This window comes from Miniopterus natalensis, chromosome 5 (assembly GCF_054644295.1).
Source record: "Miniopterus natalensis isolate mMinNat1 chromosome 5, mMinNat1.hap1, whole genome shotgun sequence".
Lineage (NCBI taxonomy): Eukaryota > Metazoa > Chordata > Mammalia > Chiroptera > Miniopteridae > Miniopterus > Miniopterus natalensis.
Window position 1 is genome coordinate 7856506 of NC_142085.1, and position 17618 is coordinate 7874123.

Below are 17618 nucleotides of genomic sequence, written 5' to 3' on the forward strand. Positions count from 1 at the left end.
TTCTTAATCGGACCCACTGAGCCCAGGCTGCTGAAACAGCCCAGACAGAAAAGGCAACAGGCTGAAATCAATCTGAAGCTGCAGCAGGTCAGAGCCTGGGGAGCTAGAATCAGAGGACAGGGTAGGGGCTGAGGAGCTGGCTGTGGAGCAGAGACTAACTCCTGCAGAGTGAGCGCCCGGGAGCGACACCTGTAAGGGGAGTGACACCCTGAGCTACACTAGCCACCCTGCACCCTAAAGACTCTACAGAAGACTCTGGAGCAAGACCAGGCAACTACAAGGTTGCAAAATAGCTGACAAGAGGAGGTTGTCCATGGAGATCCTCAGATCAACCATCTACCTAAGGATACCAGGCCAAACTTAGACGGCTCCTCACATTGGGGTGATACAAAAGCACTTCCCAGGAGAACAGAAATCACAAAAAACAGTCACCCTCAGACAACACCAGCTGCCCAGAAAAAACTCACCTGATTGACTATGTTTTTTTCTGGTGTTTTTTTTGTTTGGTTTGGTTTTTTCTTTTTTTGTTTTGGGGGATTTTTGTTTGTTTTTGGTTTGTGGGTTTGTTTATTTTTTCTCTTTTTTACTTAGGAAGAAGAGAAAGGGGAGAAAATTTGTTTTGTCTTCTTTTGTAAATTTTATAATAATTTTTTTAAAACATTTTTTAACTACATATTTTTTCCTTCGTTTATATAAAAGAATTTCGTCTTGCTTAGCTTGTTTTTGGTTTTGTTTTGATTATTTGCTTTGTTTTGTTTTATCCTTGCTTCTACTATCAAGACATTCTTGATATCCCTGCTTAACGACTGGGACTTTATCATTATAACCAAGTTTACTGCTTTCCTCTATAGTTTCCCCCAAATCTCTTACCAGACTCCCTGCCTGCCTGCGCTTTATCTCTCTCTCTCCTCTCAATCAATTGCCATAACTTTTGTCTTCTTTTTTCTTTTTCTACTTTTCTTTCATTCTTTCATTATACTCCTTTCTGTCTTCCTATCCGATTGTTACTTTCTCTTATTCTCTTTATGGTATTTTTGTTTTCTCATTTTCAACTATTATCTTATTCCTATTCTCTCTCTTAATTTTTTGCTGTCCCTTCTTTCAGAATCTTTTGTCTGCTTCTGTTATCTCCTAGTAACTTCGCTATTTTTTCCGTTTCAGTTTATAATTATTTTCTAAATTTTCACCAGTATTAACAATATACATCTCTCTCTCTAAGCGTTACTTTTCGTTCTCTCTTTCTTTTGTTTTAAGCATTCTTTTGTGTGTGTGGGTGTGTGTGTGTGTTTTCTCCCTTCACTCTCCCAGTTCTATTTTCACATGGGTTGTTTTCATTGTGACTGTCAAGACATTTGTAAGATACCTCTTGTTTCCTGGAATTTTAGTTGTGTATTGTCCTGCCTTGCCAGCACCAGTACAACAGCTTACACGTTGAGGTTGGGGCTGAGACACAGTTAGCCAACCTGAGAGGAGGGTCCTCCCAAGAACTGATCTACAACAATCTAGACCCAACCACAACAGGAGAACATAAAGAAACCAAAATAGGAGCACCCACAAGAGGGACATGCCCAGAGCAAAGAGCTCAGAGGCGTAAGGAAAACACACCTCTTGGCTCCACTGGACCCACAGGACAAAATCCCATCCCACAAGACTGGGAGACAGCAAATATATCTAATATATATAGATACAAGCACTAAGACCTACCAAAATGGGGAGACAAAGAAACTACCCCTACATTAAAGAAAAGGAAGCATGGCCAGAAAAAGACGTTGATGAGATGGAATTAAGCCAGTTATCAGAAACAGAGTTCAGAGTATGGATGATGAAGATGTTCAAGGAACTTAAGAAGACTCTAGATGATAAGATTGAGAACCTTAGTGAAACCATGAAAAAAGAGAGACATACCATAGATAAAACTCAGACAGAGATAAAGAATGCTGTATCTGATATCAAGAATGCACTGCAAGGAATTAAAAGCAGGCTCAATGAAGCAGAGGATAGAATAAATGACTTAGAAGACAAGGTAGAGATAATCACACAATCAGAGCAGCAAAAAGAAAACACACTTAAAAAGCATGAGGACAGTCTAAGGGAAATTTGGGACAACGTGAAGCAAAACAACATTCGCATTATAGGAGTGCCAGAGGGGGAGGAAAGAGAGCAAGGTATGGAGAACTTGGTGTAAGAAACAATGATAGAAAACTTCCCTAGGCTGGCGAAGGAGAAAGCCACAGAAGTTCAGGAAGCACAGACGGTTCCAAACAAGAGGGACCCAAAGAGACCCACTCCAAGACACATCATAATTAAAATGGCAAATGTCAAGGACAAAGAGAAAATATTAAGGGTTGCAAGAGAGAGACAAGCAGTGACCTACAAGGGAACCCCCATAAGGCTGACAGCTGGTTTCTCAACAGAGACTCTTCAGGCCAGAAGGGAGTGGCATGAAGTTCTCCAAGTAATGAAAAGCAATAACATGCAACCAAGATTGCTTTATCCAGCAAGGCTATCATTTAAATTTGAAGGTGAAATAAAAAGCTTCCCAGACAAAAAAAGGCTAAAGGAGTTCAGTACCACCAAACCAGCATTGCAAGAAATGCTAAAACGACTGCTTTAAGAAAAAGAAGCAATAGTGAGAGAAAGGTACATCAGCATAAAGCAGAAAGATGGTATTAAATAAATTTTATCAATAGTAACCTTAACTGTAAATGGAATAAATGGGCCAACCAGAAGACAAAGGGTAGCTAAATGGATAAGAAAACAAGACCCAAATATATGCTGTTTACCAGAGACCAACCTGAGAACCAAAGACTCACACAGGCTAAAAGTGAAAGAATGGAGTAAAATATTCCATGCAAATGGAAAGGAAAAGAAAGCTGGACTAGCAATTCTTATTTCTGACAAAACAGACTTCAAAATAAAGACCATAACAAGAGACAAAGATGGTCACTCCATATTACTAAAGGGATCAATCCAACAGGAGGAAATAACCCTTATGAACATTTATGCACCCAATACAGGAGCACCTAAATACATAAAAAATTTCTTGTGGGACTTCAAAGGGGAGATTGACAGCAACACAATCATAGTGGGGGAATTTAACACCTCATTGTCACCATTGGACAGATCATCAAGACAAAAAATCAACAGGGAAAGGCAGACCTTAAATGAATCACTAGACCTAATGTCTTTAATTGACATTGACAGAACATTTCACCCCAAAGCAGCAGAATACACATTCTTCTCAAGTGCACATGGAACATTCTCAAAAATAGGCCACATGTTAGGGCACAAGGCAAGTCTCTACAAATATAAGAAGATTGAAATCATATCAAGCATCTTCTTGGATGACAATGCCATGAAACCAGAAATCAACCACTATAAAAAAACTCAAAAATATTCAAACACATGGAGGCTAAATAGCATGTCATTAAACAATGAATGGGTTACCAAGGAGATCAAGGAAGAAATGAAACACTTCATGGAAAGTAACAAAAATAAACAGACAACAACTCAAAATCTATGGGACACGGCGAAAGCAGTCCTGAGAGGAAAATTCATAGCATTACAGGCCTATCTCAAGAAACAAGGAAAAGATCTAATGACCCATCTAACACAACTAAAAGAGCTAGAACGAGAACAGCAAGAAAAGCCCAAGGAAGTAGAAGGAAGGAAATAATAAAAATCAGAGGAGAGATTAATTACATAGAGACTAAAAAAAAATACAAAAAATCAATGAAACCGAGAGCTGGTTCTTTGAAAAGGTAAATAAGATTGATGCACCTTTAGCCAGACTCACTAAAAAACAAAGAGAGAGGACCCAAATAAATAAAATCAGAAAAGAAAGAGGCGATATAACAACTGAACCAACAGAAATACAAAGGATTGTAAGAAAATATTATGAGCAACTATATGCCAACAAATTGGACAACATAGGGGAAATGCACTAATTTCTAGAAGCATACAACCTTCCAAAGTTGAATCAAGAAGAGGCAGAAAACCTAAATAGGCCGATAACAACTAATGATATTGAAGCAGTAATCACAAAACTCCCAGGAAACGAAAGTCCTGGAGCAGATGGATTTACAGGCGAGTTTCACCAAACATTCAGAGAAGAATTAACACTCATTCTATTCAAACTATTCTAGAAAATTCAAGAGGAGGGGAAACTCCCAAACTCTTTTTATGAGGCCAGCATCACCCTAATCCCAAAACCAGATAAAGATATTACAAAGAAAGAAAATTACAGGCCAATATCTGTGATGAACATAGATGCTAAAATCCTCACTAAAATACTAGCAAACCGGATCCAGCAATACATTAAAAAGATCATACATCATGACCAAGTGGGATTTATTCCGGGGATGCAAGGCTGGTACAACATCCACAAATCATTAAATGTGATACATCACATAAACAAAATGAAGGACAAAAATCATATGATCATATCAATAGACGCAGAAAAAGCATTTGACAAAATCCAGCACCCATTTCTCATAAAAACTCTCAGCAAAGTCGGAATAGAGGGATCATACCTCAACATAATAAAGGCCATATACGACTGACCTACAGCCGACATCATACTCAATGGGCAAAAACTAAAACCATTTCCATTAAAAACCGGAACAAGACAGGGATGTCCACTTCCACCACTCTTATTCAACATAGTACTGGAAGTCCTCGCCATAGGCATCAGACAGGAAGAAAACATAAAAGGTATCCAAATTGGAAAGGAGGAAGTAATACTGTTGTTATTTGCAGATGACATGATAGTGTACATAGAAAACCCTAAAGAGTCCATCAAAGTACTACTAGATTTGATAAACGAATTTGGCAAGGTAGCTGGATACAAAATCAACACCCGGAAATGAATGGCATTCTTACACACCAAAAATGAACTTTCAGAGAGAGAAACTAAAAAAGCAATACCATTTATCATTGCAACTAAAAAAATAAGATGCCTGGGAATAAACTTAACCAAGGATGTAAAAGACCTGTATTCAGAAAACTACGTGACACTGAAAAAAGAAATAGAGGAAGATTTAAACAAGTGGACGAAGATATCATGCTCACGGATCGGAAGAATTAATATCATTAAATATCTATACTACCCAAAGAAATTTATAAATTTAATGCAATTCCTATGAAAATACCAACAGCATATTCCACAGACCTAGAACAAACATTTTGAAAATTTATATGGAACCAAAAAAGACCCCGAATAGCTGCAGCCATGTTGAGAAAAAAGAACAGAGTGGGAGGGATCACATTAACGGACTTCAAACTATATTACAAAGCCACTGTAATCAAAACGGCCTGGTATCGGTACAACAACAGGCATGTAGATCAATGGAACAGAACAGAGACCCCAGAAATGGACTCACACCATTATGGTCAGTTAATATTTGACAAAGGAGGCAAGAGTACCCAATGGAGTAAGGACAGTCTCTTCAATAAGTGATGCTGGGAAAATTGGACAGATACATCTTAAAGAATGAAACTAGACCACCAACTTTCACCATACACAAAAATAAACTCAAAATGGATAAATGACTTAAATGTAAGTCACGAAACCATAAAAATCCCGGAAGAAAACATAAGCAGTAAAGTCACAGACATCCCACGTAGTGGACTTTTCACTGATACATCTCCTAAGGCAAGGAAAACAAAAGAAAAAATAAACATGGGACTACATCAAACTGAAAGGCTTCTGTACAGCAAAAGAAAACAGCCTCAAAATACAAAGGAATCCCCCACGGTCTGGGAAAACATATTTGCCAGGGATGAATCTGATAAGGGGCTAATTTCCCAAGTGTACAAAGAACTCATAGTACTCAGGAAGGGAAAGACAAAGAATCCAATTGAGAATTGGGGAAGGACTTAGATAGGCACTTCTCCAAAGAGGACATACGGATGCCAAGAGACACATGAGAAAATGCTCGACGTCACTAATCATCAGAGAGATGCAAATTAAAACCACAATGAGGTATCACTTCACACCTGTCAGAATGGCTCCATCAACAAATCAACAAACAACATGTGCTGTTGAGGGTGTGGAGAAAGGGGAACCCTAGTGCACTGCTGGTGGGAATGCAGACTGGCGCAGCCACTGTGGAAAACAGTATGGAGGTTCTTCAAAAAATTAAAAATGGAGCTGCCATTTGACCCAGTGATCCCACTCCTAGGAATGTATCCTAAGAATCCTGAGACACTAATCAGAAAGGATATATGTACTCTGACGTTCATAGCAGCACAGTTTACAATAGCTAAGATCTGGAAGCAGCCCAAGTGCCCATCACTAGATGAGTGGATAAAAAGCTGTGGGACATTTACACCGTGGAATACTACGCAGCTGTAAAGAAGAAGAATCTTGTACCCTCTGAAACAGTATGGATGGACCTGGAGAATACTATGCTAAGTGAAATAAGCCCGGAAGAGAAAGACAAATATCACATGATCTTGCTTATCCGTGGAATCTAAAGAACTTAATAAACTGATGAACAGAATAGATTCAGTGACATGGAAGCATAGATTCGACTGACGAATGTCAGAGGGATGGAGAAGCGTGGGAGGGTGGAGGGGGAGAAAGTAACCAAAGAATTTATATCCATGTATGCAGAACCCAAGGACACGGACAATGGTGGGGAGAGGGACTGGGAGGGGGAAGGGATGGTGTGGAATGGGTCATCGGGGAGAAAAACGGACATCTGTCATATTTTAAACAATAATAAAAATTTTTAAAAAAATGTATAGGAAGAATCAGGGAGGAAATAATAAATACAATGGAAAAAAGACAACAGAATTATTGCCGGGACCTTGCCTTTAGCTCTGAAACTTCTGGGGACCAAGCGAAACAGAAAATGCTGATGGATCATGAACCTTCTCTCTTGAGGAAAGGTCTTAGCTCTCCAAGGGCTGCTTTTACGTGTCCAGTGAAAATTTCACGAGTCCATCTGGTAGTCACAGTGAGTAATAAACAATTCTTGAAGAGCCACACACCCGTTTTCCAGAAGGAATAGAACCACCTGAAAATGGCTCTATCTTTTATTAACCCTCCAGGAAAGGCCAGTGTGAGAAAGGAAAACACAGCCGGGTGAAGATGAGCCCAAGCGCCCGCATCATCCCAGCCCGAGAGGGAATCGCCTTCTACGGTCATAACATTTGACTATATTAAATGAATTAGGCTAGACTGAGGAGATGGATGTCATTCGAGTAAATCCTAAGTAAAATCTAAAGCTGTCACATCTGCATGCTTATGTGTGTCAGTCTCTACTAAACTGCTTTGATTCTGAAATAAATTCTGATAATACTTCATTATCAACAATATGTTACATGTGTATTGTTAGAAAATTAATGTGATTCTAAGCAAAACCATTCAATAGACTATATAATTTTAAAACATAACTATTATTGGGTTTCATGCCTGAGATTACTTAAGTGAAAGGTGAGTTAAATTCCTAATTGATAGCGTATATGAACCTTTGTTACATCTTTAAATATCTAGAAGTGAGTGGGAAAGGCAAAACAAAAGCATTATACTTCTAATCTACTTTTGTATATGTGGTAGTTTTTTCCCTTCAACTGAGTAACATGTTTAGTGTTATATTTATAATTTTAATGATTAAAGCCATAGAATTAAATACAGTAAAGTGTATAGTCTTTTATCACAACGGGTAAAATCCATTAAATCTGGAAGGGAGAGAAATTCAATACAAAAAGAGAGCCCCGAAAAATAAAAATAGTAAAAAACATAAGAAATATTGTGAGTGGCAAAAAATACAGATGGCAGAACTGGAAAGTCAAAAGGGTAAGGAAGCCCAGGGGTTAAAACATTTAGCCATATGAGCAATGCGAATGCAGTGAAACGGGACCTTTGTTAAGACTGTAAGAATAAGAATGAGGTGAAAAAGGCAGCAGCGCCCCGAGGCCTGGCTCAGCAGGTGAGCATCCAGCTGGGACCTGGGAGACAGAGGTTCGATTCCCGGGCAGGGCACAGGCCCGGGATTCGGGCTCGGTCCCCAGCAGGGGGCGTGCAGGAGGCAGCCCATCAATGGCTCTCTCATCTCTGATGTTTCTCTCTCTCCCTCTCCCTTCCTCTCTCTGAAATCAATGAAAGATATATTATATTAAAAAAGGAACCATATATCAAAATTACAACTAAAATACAAAACCAGCCCTGCCCGGCGTGGCTCAGAGGTTAAGCATTGACCTAGGATCCATGTGATCAGGGTTCGATTCCCGGTCAGGGCACATGCCTGGGTTGCGGGCTGCAGCCGATCAATGACTCTCTCATCATTGATGCTTCTAGCTCTCTCCCTCTCCCTTCCTCTCTCTGAAATCAATAAAGATATATTTAAAAAATAATAATAATAAAATAAAATACAGAACCACGATCACTCAGAGCCTCCTGAAATCTGGCTGCACAGAAGCCCCACAACGAGGGAACTGAAGCAGCACGGAGACCGTAGGAGGGGCGGAGACGCGGGTGGATCTGGGCTGGATCACAGTCAGGGCTGCGAGCTCACACCCGGATCCACAGTTGAAACCTGAGAGGGAATCTCGGTGGTTGAGGTTTCCCGGAGTAGGAAGAAGTGAGGGGTCCCAGCCCCACAGCAGGCCCCCAGCCAGGGCTCCAGGGCCAGGAAGAGGAGTCCCCACAACTTCGGCTGTGAAACCAGCGGGGACTGTCCCTGATGGTCGCGGAGGCTGCGGGAGCCGAGGCAGCTCCTCTTAAAGGCCCGTGCATGGTCCCACTCGGACTCGCTCCCTCTGAGCCCAGCGCTGGGCAGCAGCCTGAAAGGACCCGGGACACTCGGGGGGAACTAACCTGCCTGAAATCCGGGTGAGGGGTGGAGGGGCGGCTTCCTCCCAGGCAGAAGGGCTGGCGGAGGCCATGGCTCCTCTGGTGAGTCCTCCTCGCACAAGGCCGGCAGGCAGGCAGGCGCCATATTTGAGTCGCCAGCACCTGACTCACGCCTTTGGCCCCGCCCCTCCCTACGTGCAGCTCATCCAGGCCATTTCCAGGGGCTTTTCTGTGCAAGTGGCCTCTCGAGCCTCATGCTTAGGACTTTCCTAAAATCTCTCAAACAAGCAACAGCGTGCCCAATACGGCTTGATAAGCGGCCCCAGGCCTGGCACTAGCGGCAGCTGCATTGGCTCATAGCTTGGCCTCTCCTGGACACCTCCAAGCCCAGCACAAGTAGCAGCCATCTACAGATTGCTGTGTAGCTCATGCTGGGTGGCCCTGGGCAGGGCACAGGCAGAGGCTGACTGTGCACCTCCCAGGAGGCCCCAGAGACAGTGCACCTGGTGCTCAGACTCGACCACACTGGATTACAACCCTACCACAGCCACGAGTGACACACTCAAGGGGCGCACTTGGTGAACACCAAAGGCCCACTGAGGTAAATCCTGCTCCATAGGGGTGTCTCCAGCACAGCGGCTCTTTGGGGGTAGTTGCAGTTCGTCCTCACGGGGGTCAGTTCCTCCCAGGGACGCCAGCAGCAACCAAGGCTCACCTACAACAGGACAGTGCACACAGCCCACACAGGGGAGCACCTAGAAGGCCCAGCTCAGGCAACTGGGGAGGCTGAGCCACTGGACCCTACAGGACACCTACTACACAAAGCCACTCTACCAATTCCAGAAGACATAGCAGCTCTACCTAATACATAGAAACAAACACCTGGAAGCAGCCAAAATGTGGAGGCAAAGAAACATGTCACAAAGGAAAGAACTGAAGAAATCTCTAGAAGAGGAACTAAATGAAATAGATCCAAGCAAGCTTACAGATAGAGAGTTCAGAATAATGGTTATAAGGATGTTTAAGCAGACTGTTAGGGAAATAACTGAGAAAATCGGTAACATAATAAAGCACCAATTTGAAACGAAGGCTACAGGAACTGAAATGAAGAATACTTTACAGGGAATCAACAGTAGAGTAGAGGATGCTGAGAATCAAATCAGCAATTTGGAACATGAGGAAACAAAAAACACCCAACCAGACGAGCAAAAAGAAAAAAGAATCCAGAAATATGAAGATAGTATAAGGAGCCCCTGGGACAACTTCAAGAGGCCCAACATTCGTATTATTGGGGTGCCAGAAGGGGAAGAAAGAGACCAAGGAATTGAAAACCTACTTAAAAAATAATGACAGAAAACTTCTCCTACCTGAGGAAAGAAATAGACTTACAAGTCCAGGAAGCACAGAGGGTCCCAAAGAAGAGAAAGCCAAAGAGGCCCACACCAAGACACAGCATAATTCAGATGCCAAAGGTTAAAGACAAAGAGAGAATCTTAAAAGCAGCAAGAGAAAAGCAGTTAGTTACCTGCAAGGGAGCACCCATACGACTGTCAGCTGATTTCTCAACAGAAACTTTGCAGGCCAGAAGGGAGTGGCAAGAAATATTCAAAGTGATGAAAAACATGGAACTACAACCAAGATTACTCTACCCAGCAAAGCTATCATTTAGAATTGAAGGTCAGATAAAGAGCTTCTCAGACAAGGAAAAGCTAAAGGGGTTCATCACCACCAGACCAGCACTGCAGCAAAAGTTGAAGGGTCTTCTTTAAGAAGCTAATGAACAAAAGAATCTGATGAACTAAATAGATCCAGAGACATTGACACATGCAACAGATGCCGGAGCCCGCTGGCAGAGTCGAACGGTCCTGAGGAAGGGGTGAGGATGAAGAGAAGACAGACACAAAAAAGATGGGATGGGGAGGGCTGCAGCTCGTGCCTGCTGCCAGCTGCCAGCCCGGAGTTTCTTTTCCAAGCTCTTTTTATACCGGCGCTGTTGTTTTTGCTGAACAGCACCCCGTCCTGTTTTCCTCCCCCTCGCCCGATACAAAGTCATTCCTTTAAGGCCCCGTGACTGCTCTTTCCGAGTAAACATCCTGCCTCTTGCAGGAGCTCCAACCTTGGTAACTAACCTTGTCTCGGCTTCTAATAGGAACTTTTGGGGGGGATTAAGTCCTTGGCTTGGTATGTGGCTTGACTGTCCCTTAACCCTTCAGGCCGGGGCCAACTTCCTAAAAAGCCTTTCTAGAATCTAAGGCTGCAAACTACATTAGTATCGCCTTGGTGCCTCAAGGTCTGGGTCAGGGAGCAGGGAGCACATCTGCAGCTCACCCAGGCAGCTCCTCCGTGCCTGGGGCCACAGCGGCTCCCCACAAACAGACGATGATATTTCAGAGGAAAGAGGGAAGGGGGGTGGAGGGTGGGAAGAGATTAACCAAAGAAGTTACATGCACAACCCATGGACACAGTTAATAACGGGATGAAGGCCTGGGAAGGGGGTGGGAGGCAAGTGGAGGGGATCAATTGGGGGGAAAACTGGGATGCCTGTAATACTCTCAACAATAAAAGATAAATTTAAAAAGTAAAAAAAAAAAGCATAAAGAAATGCAGAAGCAGTAAAATATCAAATTCATCCAAAACAATTAATATGACATAAGTTACAATGTAGGTCAACAACCCACAAAATCCTCAGAATAATATTGTTGTAGTAGTCATGAACGTTAATGACTTAAACAAAATTCTGTCAAAATATGTTAAAAATCCTGAGATGTTTGTAAATTCTCGGCTGACAGACTGTGGCCTTACTTCTAATTCTTCATCAAAATTTTCTGTATGTCCACAGCTTCCTGTCATGACCAGGTAAGTTGGCCCAAATGTTAATATTTTCTTCTTAGTTAAAATAAGTGCAAGGAACTAGACACACCAAGCTGCAGACAGAGACTTTATAAAATCACACATTTCTAAGGTAGGTCAAGAAACAAGAGAAAGCACATGTTTTTAAAATAGCATCATTGTAAATAATTTGCATGTAAATTAGAGTAATGTTATACGGTATCTATGACATAATATTCCTTATAGGCAAAGAGACTAAATTTTCCCCAAGTTTTCATAAAATACCATACTAACCTCATATTAAATCACAGTAGAAACTCCAATTCATTACAAACAAAATGCTTGCATGTTTTTTGAGCATGATTTTAAAACGTAATGAGATCTGCAACAAAGTTTACAGGAGAAAACAATATTTCTCCAAATTTGACTAGGTTAAATATTTAGCAAATAATTGAATGGACAACCTTACATATAATTATATTTTATATTTAAAAATATTTTCTGATTCCACCAAAGCTCAGTTGTAAATGCATCATCTTAAAATCATTTATTTTTTGAAAAAATTAAGGTGAAAATAATAAACTATTCATCTGTTACAGTTAAAAAAAGAAAGCCAACTGAATGAAATTAAGCAGCTTTGAATATAAAAGTTATAATAAAAACAAATGATGAGCATCAAAAATATAAAATCGTATAAAATATATGCTTAAGAAGAGACAAAACAGACATATAAGAGATGCCAGAGAGTACAGAGAAAATCAGAAACTATTACACCCAAAAGCTTAATGTCGGACTGCTTCTGTGCTGTAAGAAAAGCTGCCTAAGTTCACAGGAGACAACAACAGGAATAGGATAAAGATACAACCGTGAAATATATATATATATATTTAGTTTAAGTTACCTCTAAGGCTCATTTCATATAGTTTTCTCCTCCCTTCTTTCAGAACAGAAATAATTCTCATAGGACACCGGCCACCGGGTGCTCCAGAACACAGAAGGGGTCGCTTTCATCTATTACATAAAACGCGGAAAGTACTGACAGCAAGTGACCCTTGGCAGCCGGCACAGGCTCAGCGTCGCCCTCCCGTCCCTAGCGAGTGACGGACACACGGTGTGAGCCTGGGGCCGGCCGTGACCACCGTGAAGACCGTGTGCACAGGGCCCCCGACGGCGCGGCCGCGCTCACCTCTGCGGCCCCCGGCGCGGCGCGGGCGCGGAGCAGCGGACGCCGGCGGGGCGCAGGCCCGCGCCTCAGGGTGACCTGCCCACAAGCATAATGCAAAGTCCCTACTTTTAACGCGAGCAAATTATTCCGAAAAGTACTGTAATAGGAAATATCCTAAATAATATTAAGAAAGGCCACTTTATTAAACAAAAAGTGTATAATTCCAAACAAGGGAATGAAAACGGGAACTTGCAGGCAATCCTTCCAAATAAATCTGTCAACCTAGATCTAAAATTTTTCAAAGTATTCTTGTTCAAGATGGGGCCCGGGAACCACACGCCAGACTCTTTCTTCTCCGAAGATGTAACTTTAATACCAAGAACCCATTTAAAAGGCGATTTAATGACGTCATGGAAAGAAAGGATACCATCTGAGCTGCCGTTGGGGGGACGGTGGGCGCAGGGCTCATGGGCCCGGAAAATGTCAAAGTTATTAAAGAGCAAGAGGTGGAAGGAAACTCTCCGACGCTGACAGGATCAAGGTCAAACCTCGAGTAGCTCCTAGAGGAACAGCGAGGCGAGGGGAGTACTGAAGGCGCAAACCGGGCTCGGCCTCGAAATTGGGTGTTTGCTGAGAAGGCGTCTGTGCAGCAGCCCTGACCTCGCTCCTCTCACTGCCCCCAGGCGAATGCGGATCTGGGGACGGGGAGGCTGGAGAGCGCCACAGCCGAACGTTTCCTGCCAAGTGTGTATAAATAAATTAGAAATAGAAACTCATAAATTTATAAATAAATGAAAAACAGCATTTTTGAGATATAATTGACATGTAGCATTGTATTCGTTTCAGGCACACAACGTAATGATTTGATATTTGTATACACTGTGACATGATCGCCCCAAGAAGTCTAGTTAACATTCGTCCCCATACAGAAGTACAAACATCTTTTCCTTGTGATGAGGACTTTTACGCTCTTAGCAACTTTCCAATATGCAAGATAGTGCTACTAACTATAGTCGCCACGCTGTACATTATGTTCCCATGACTTACTTTCTAACTGGAAGATGGCACCTCTTAATCACCTTCGCCCATTTTGACCACCCACACATGCCATTCTGCTGATGCTGGGTGGAATGTTCTGTAAGTATCTCTTAAGTGCGTCTACTCTAGTTTGTCAATTAAGACCATCGTTTCCCTGTTGATTTTCTGTCTGAATAATTTATCCATTGATGTAAGTGGAGTGTTAAAGTTCCCTACTATTATTGTGTTACAGCCAACTCTTCCTTTAGGTCTACTAATATTTGCTTTAAATGTTGAGGTGCTCTTAATGTTTGGTGCATGGACGTTTACAAGTGTTATATTCTTTGGTTAGATTGATCCATTTATCATTATGTAATGCCCTTCTTTGTCCCTTGCTATAGTCTTTGTTTTAAAGTCTGTTTTGTCTGATACAACTATTGCTACTGCAGCTTTCTTTTCATTTTCATTCGCATGAAATACCTATTTCCGTCCCTATACTTTTTGTCTGTATGTGTCTTTCGGACTGAAGTGGGTCTCCTATAGGCAGCATAAGCTCAGGTCTTGTTTTTAAATCCAGCCAATCACTCTGTCTTTTGGTTGGAATATTTAGACCATTTACATTTAAAACAATTATTGATAGGTATGTACTTATTGCCATTTTATTAATTGTTTTCTGGTTGCTTTTGTAGTTCTTTTCTGTTACTTTCTTCTTCTTTTGCTCTCTTTCCTGGTACTTGATGACTTTGTTAGTGTTTCGTTGGGTTCTTTTACTTTATTTTTAACTGGATCTATAATAGGTTTCTGGTTGCCATAATGTTCATATATAACAAGCTATGTTTATAGCAGTGCATTTTAAGTGGATTGTTGTTTCAGTTCAAATGCTTTCTAAAGCTACTACATTTTTTACTCACCCCCACATCTGTGTTTTTGACATCCTATTTGACTTCTTTTGCGTGTGTCCATTATTACTGTAGTTACACACGCTTTTACTACTCTTGTGTTTTAATCTTCCTACTGGCTTTATAATTGGTTGATCCACGACATTTACAAATGTTTGCTTTTATCAGTGAAAATTTTCTCTTTCCAATATTTTCTTAGTTTTAGTTTTGTTCTTTTCCATTAAAAGGAGTTCCTTTAACATTTCTTTTAAAGCTTGTTTAGTGGTGATGAAATCTTTTAGCTTTTGCTTGTCTGGGAAACTCGTTATCTCACCTTTAATTCTGAATGCTAACTTTTCTGGGTAATCACGGTTGTAGATATTCATCACTTTGACTGTTTGGTGCCATTCCCTTCTGACCTGAAAAGTAGCTAGTGAAAAAATCAGCTGATGGCCTTATGAAGCATCCCTTGTACATAACTCAATGCTTTTTCTCCTGCTGTCATTATGACTCTTTAACTTTTGGCATTTTAAATATGATGTGTCTTGGTGTGGGGCTCTTTGGGCTCATCTTGTTGGGAACTCTCTGTGTTTCCTGGATTTGGATGTCTGTTTTCTTCACCAGCTTGGGGGAAGTTTTCAGCTGTTATTTCTTTAGTTAGGTTTTACATCCCTTTCTCTCTCTCTCCTCCTTCTGGGACCCCAGTGATTCAAATGTTGGTATACCTGCTGTTGCCTCCGAGGTCCCTTAAACTATCTTCATTAAAATTTTTTTTTTTTTAATTTAAAAAAAGTATTTATTGATTGATTGGTTTTTATTTTTTTCATTTTTATTTTTTTAAAAATTTTATTATTGTTTTTAATATTACAGATGTCCCTTTTTCTCCCCAATGACCCGTTCCACACCGTCCCTTCCCCCTCCCCAGTCCCTCTCCTCACCACTGTCCGTGTCCTTGGGTTGTGTATATAGGCACATAAATTCTTTGGTTACTCTCTCCCCCTCCACCCACCTGCCCTCCTCCATCCCTCTGACATTAGTCAGTCTCATCTACGCTTCCATGTCATTGAATCTATTCTGTTCATCAGTTTATTAAGTTCTTTAGATTCCACGTATAAGTGAGATCATGTGATATTTGTCCTTCTCTGCCTCGCTTATTTCACTTAGCATAATATTGTCCAGAACCATCCATACTGTCCCAAAGGATACGAGATTCTTCTTCTTTACATCTGCATAGTATTCCGTGGTGTAAATGTCCCACAGCTTTTTAATCCACTCATCTACTGCTGGGCACTTGGGCTGTTTCCAGATCTTAGCTATTGTAAACTGTGCTGCTATGAACATCGGGGTGCATATATCCTTTCTGATGAATGTTTCAGGATTCTTAGGATACATTCCTAGGAGTGGAATCACTGGGTCAAAAGGCAGCTCCATTTTTAATTTTTTGAGGAACCTCCATACTGTTTTCCATAGTGGCTGCACCAGTCTGCATTCCCACCAGCAGTGTTTTTAGGGCTCCCCTTTCTGCACACCCATGCCAGCACATGTTGTTTGTTGATTTGTTGAGGGAGCCATTCTGACAGGTGGGAAGGGATACCTCATTGTGGTTTCAGCTGTTATTTCTTTAGTTAGGTTTTACTTCCCTTTCTCTCTCTCTCCTCCTTCCAGGACCCCTATGATTCAAATGTTGGTACACCTGCTGTTGCCCCCAGGGTCCCTTAAACTATCTTCATTTAAAAAAAATTCTTGACCGGCCAGGCATGGCTCAGCAGTGGAGCATTGACCTAGGATCCAGGAGACCCTGGTTCGATTCTCAGTCAGGACACATGCCCGGGTTGCAGGCTTGATCCCCAGTGGGGGGCATGCAGGAGGCAGCCAATCAATGACTTTCTCATCACTGATGTTTCTATCTTTCTCTCCGTCTGGCTGAAATAAAAAAATATATATTTAAATAAATAAAATAAATAAAAATTTTTCTTTTTGCTGTTCTAATTGACTTTCACTACCGTGTCTTTCAGCTTGCTGACTCATTTTTCTGCATTAACTGATCTGCTGTTGATACCCTCTAGGGTATTTTTGTTTTCATGTATTGCATTTTTAAGTTCTGATTGGTTGCTCTAAGCATTTGTTGAAGTTCTCACTGAGTTCATCTATTTCTCTCCCTAGTTCATTGAGCATACTTATAACTCGTGTTTACCTTTAACTCTTTGTCTCGTAATTTGCTTCTCTCGTTTCTTTTAGTTCTTTTTTCTTTTTCTTGTTCCTTTATCTAGAGTACATTTCTCTGACTCCTCATTGTGGCTGTCTCTCTGTGTTTGTTTCTGTGATTTAGGTGAAACAGCAACGTCTCCCAGTGTTGAAGGAGTAGAGTTGTTTAGGAGATTTTCCTTTGTAGACCGTGTGTTCCAAAGGTGTCTTTAGCAGGCCAGCTGGAGCTGGAGTGGGGCACAGGGAAACCTGCAGGTAAGGGGCCCTGAGCTGGAGCTGGAGCGGGAGTGAGCTGTGGGGAATCCTGGGGACGAGCCACAGAGCTGGTGTGGGCCTGGGACTGACAACCAAGGATGGCTGGCTAAAGCACCTGAACTGTGTCCTGCCCATGAGATCAAGGGAGGGCAAGTGCCAATGAATGGTGCCTCTGACACCAGAGAGAGTTCCTGCAGTTCCCCTCCCACTTGGCAGACACTTTAGGGTTAGCAAATGGATTGCTTTCCCATTTAGTCTCAGTACCTTTAGGCCACTGGTTTCTCACTTTACCCCAGAGGGGGTGAGTCTGCACATATGCCCTTCGGTGATCCCTCCAGCTCCAGGTCAGTGCGCTGGGGGTGGGGTTCCCAGGCTGCCATGTGCCTGTCTCTCCTTCCTGTTCCTATGTGGCTTCTCTCCTGTTTGTGTTGGTCCCTTGGCCCTCATTTCTTCTTCAAGGGGAATTGCT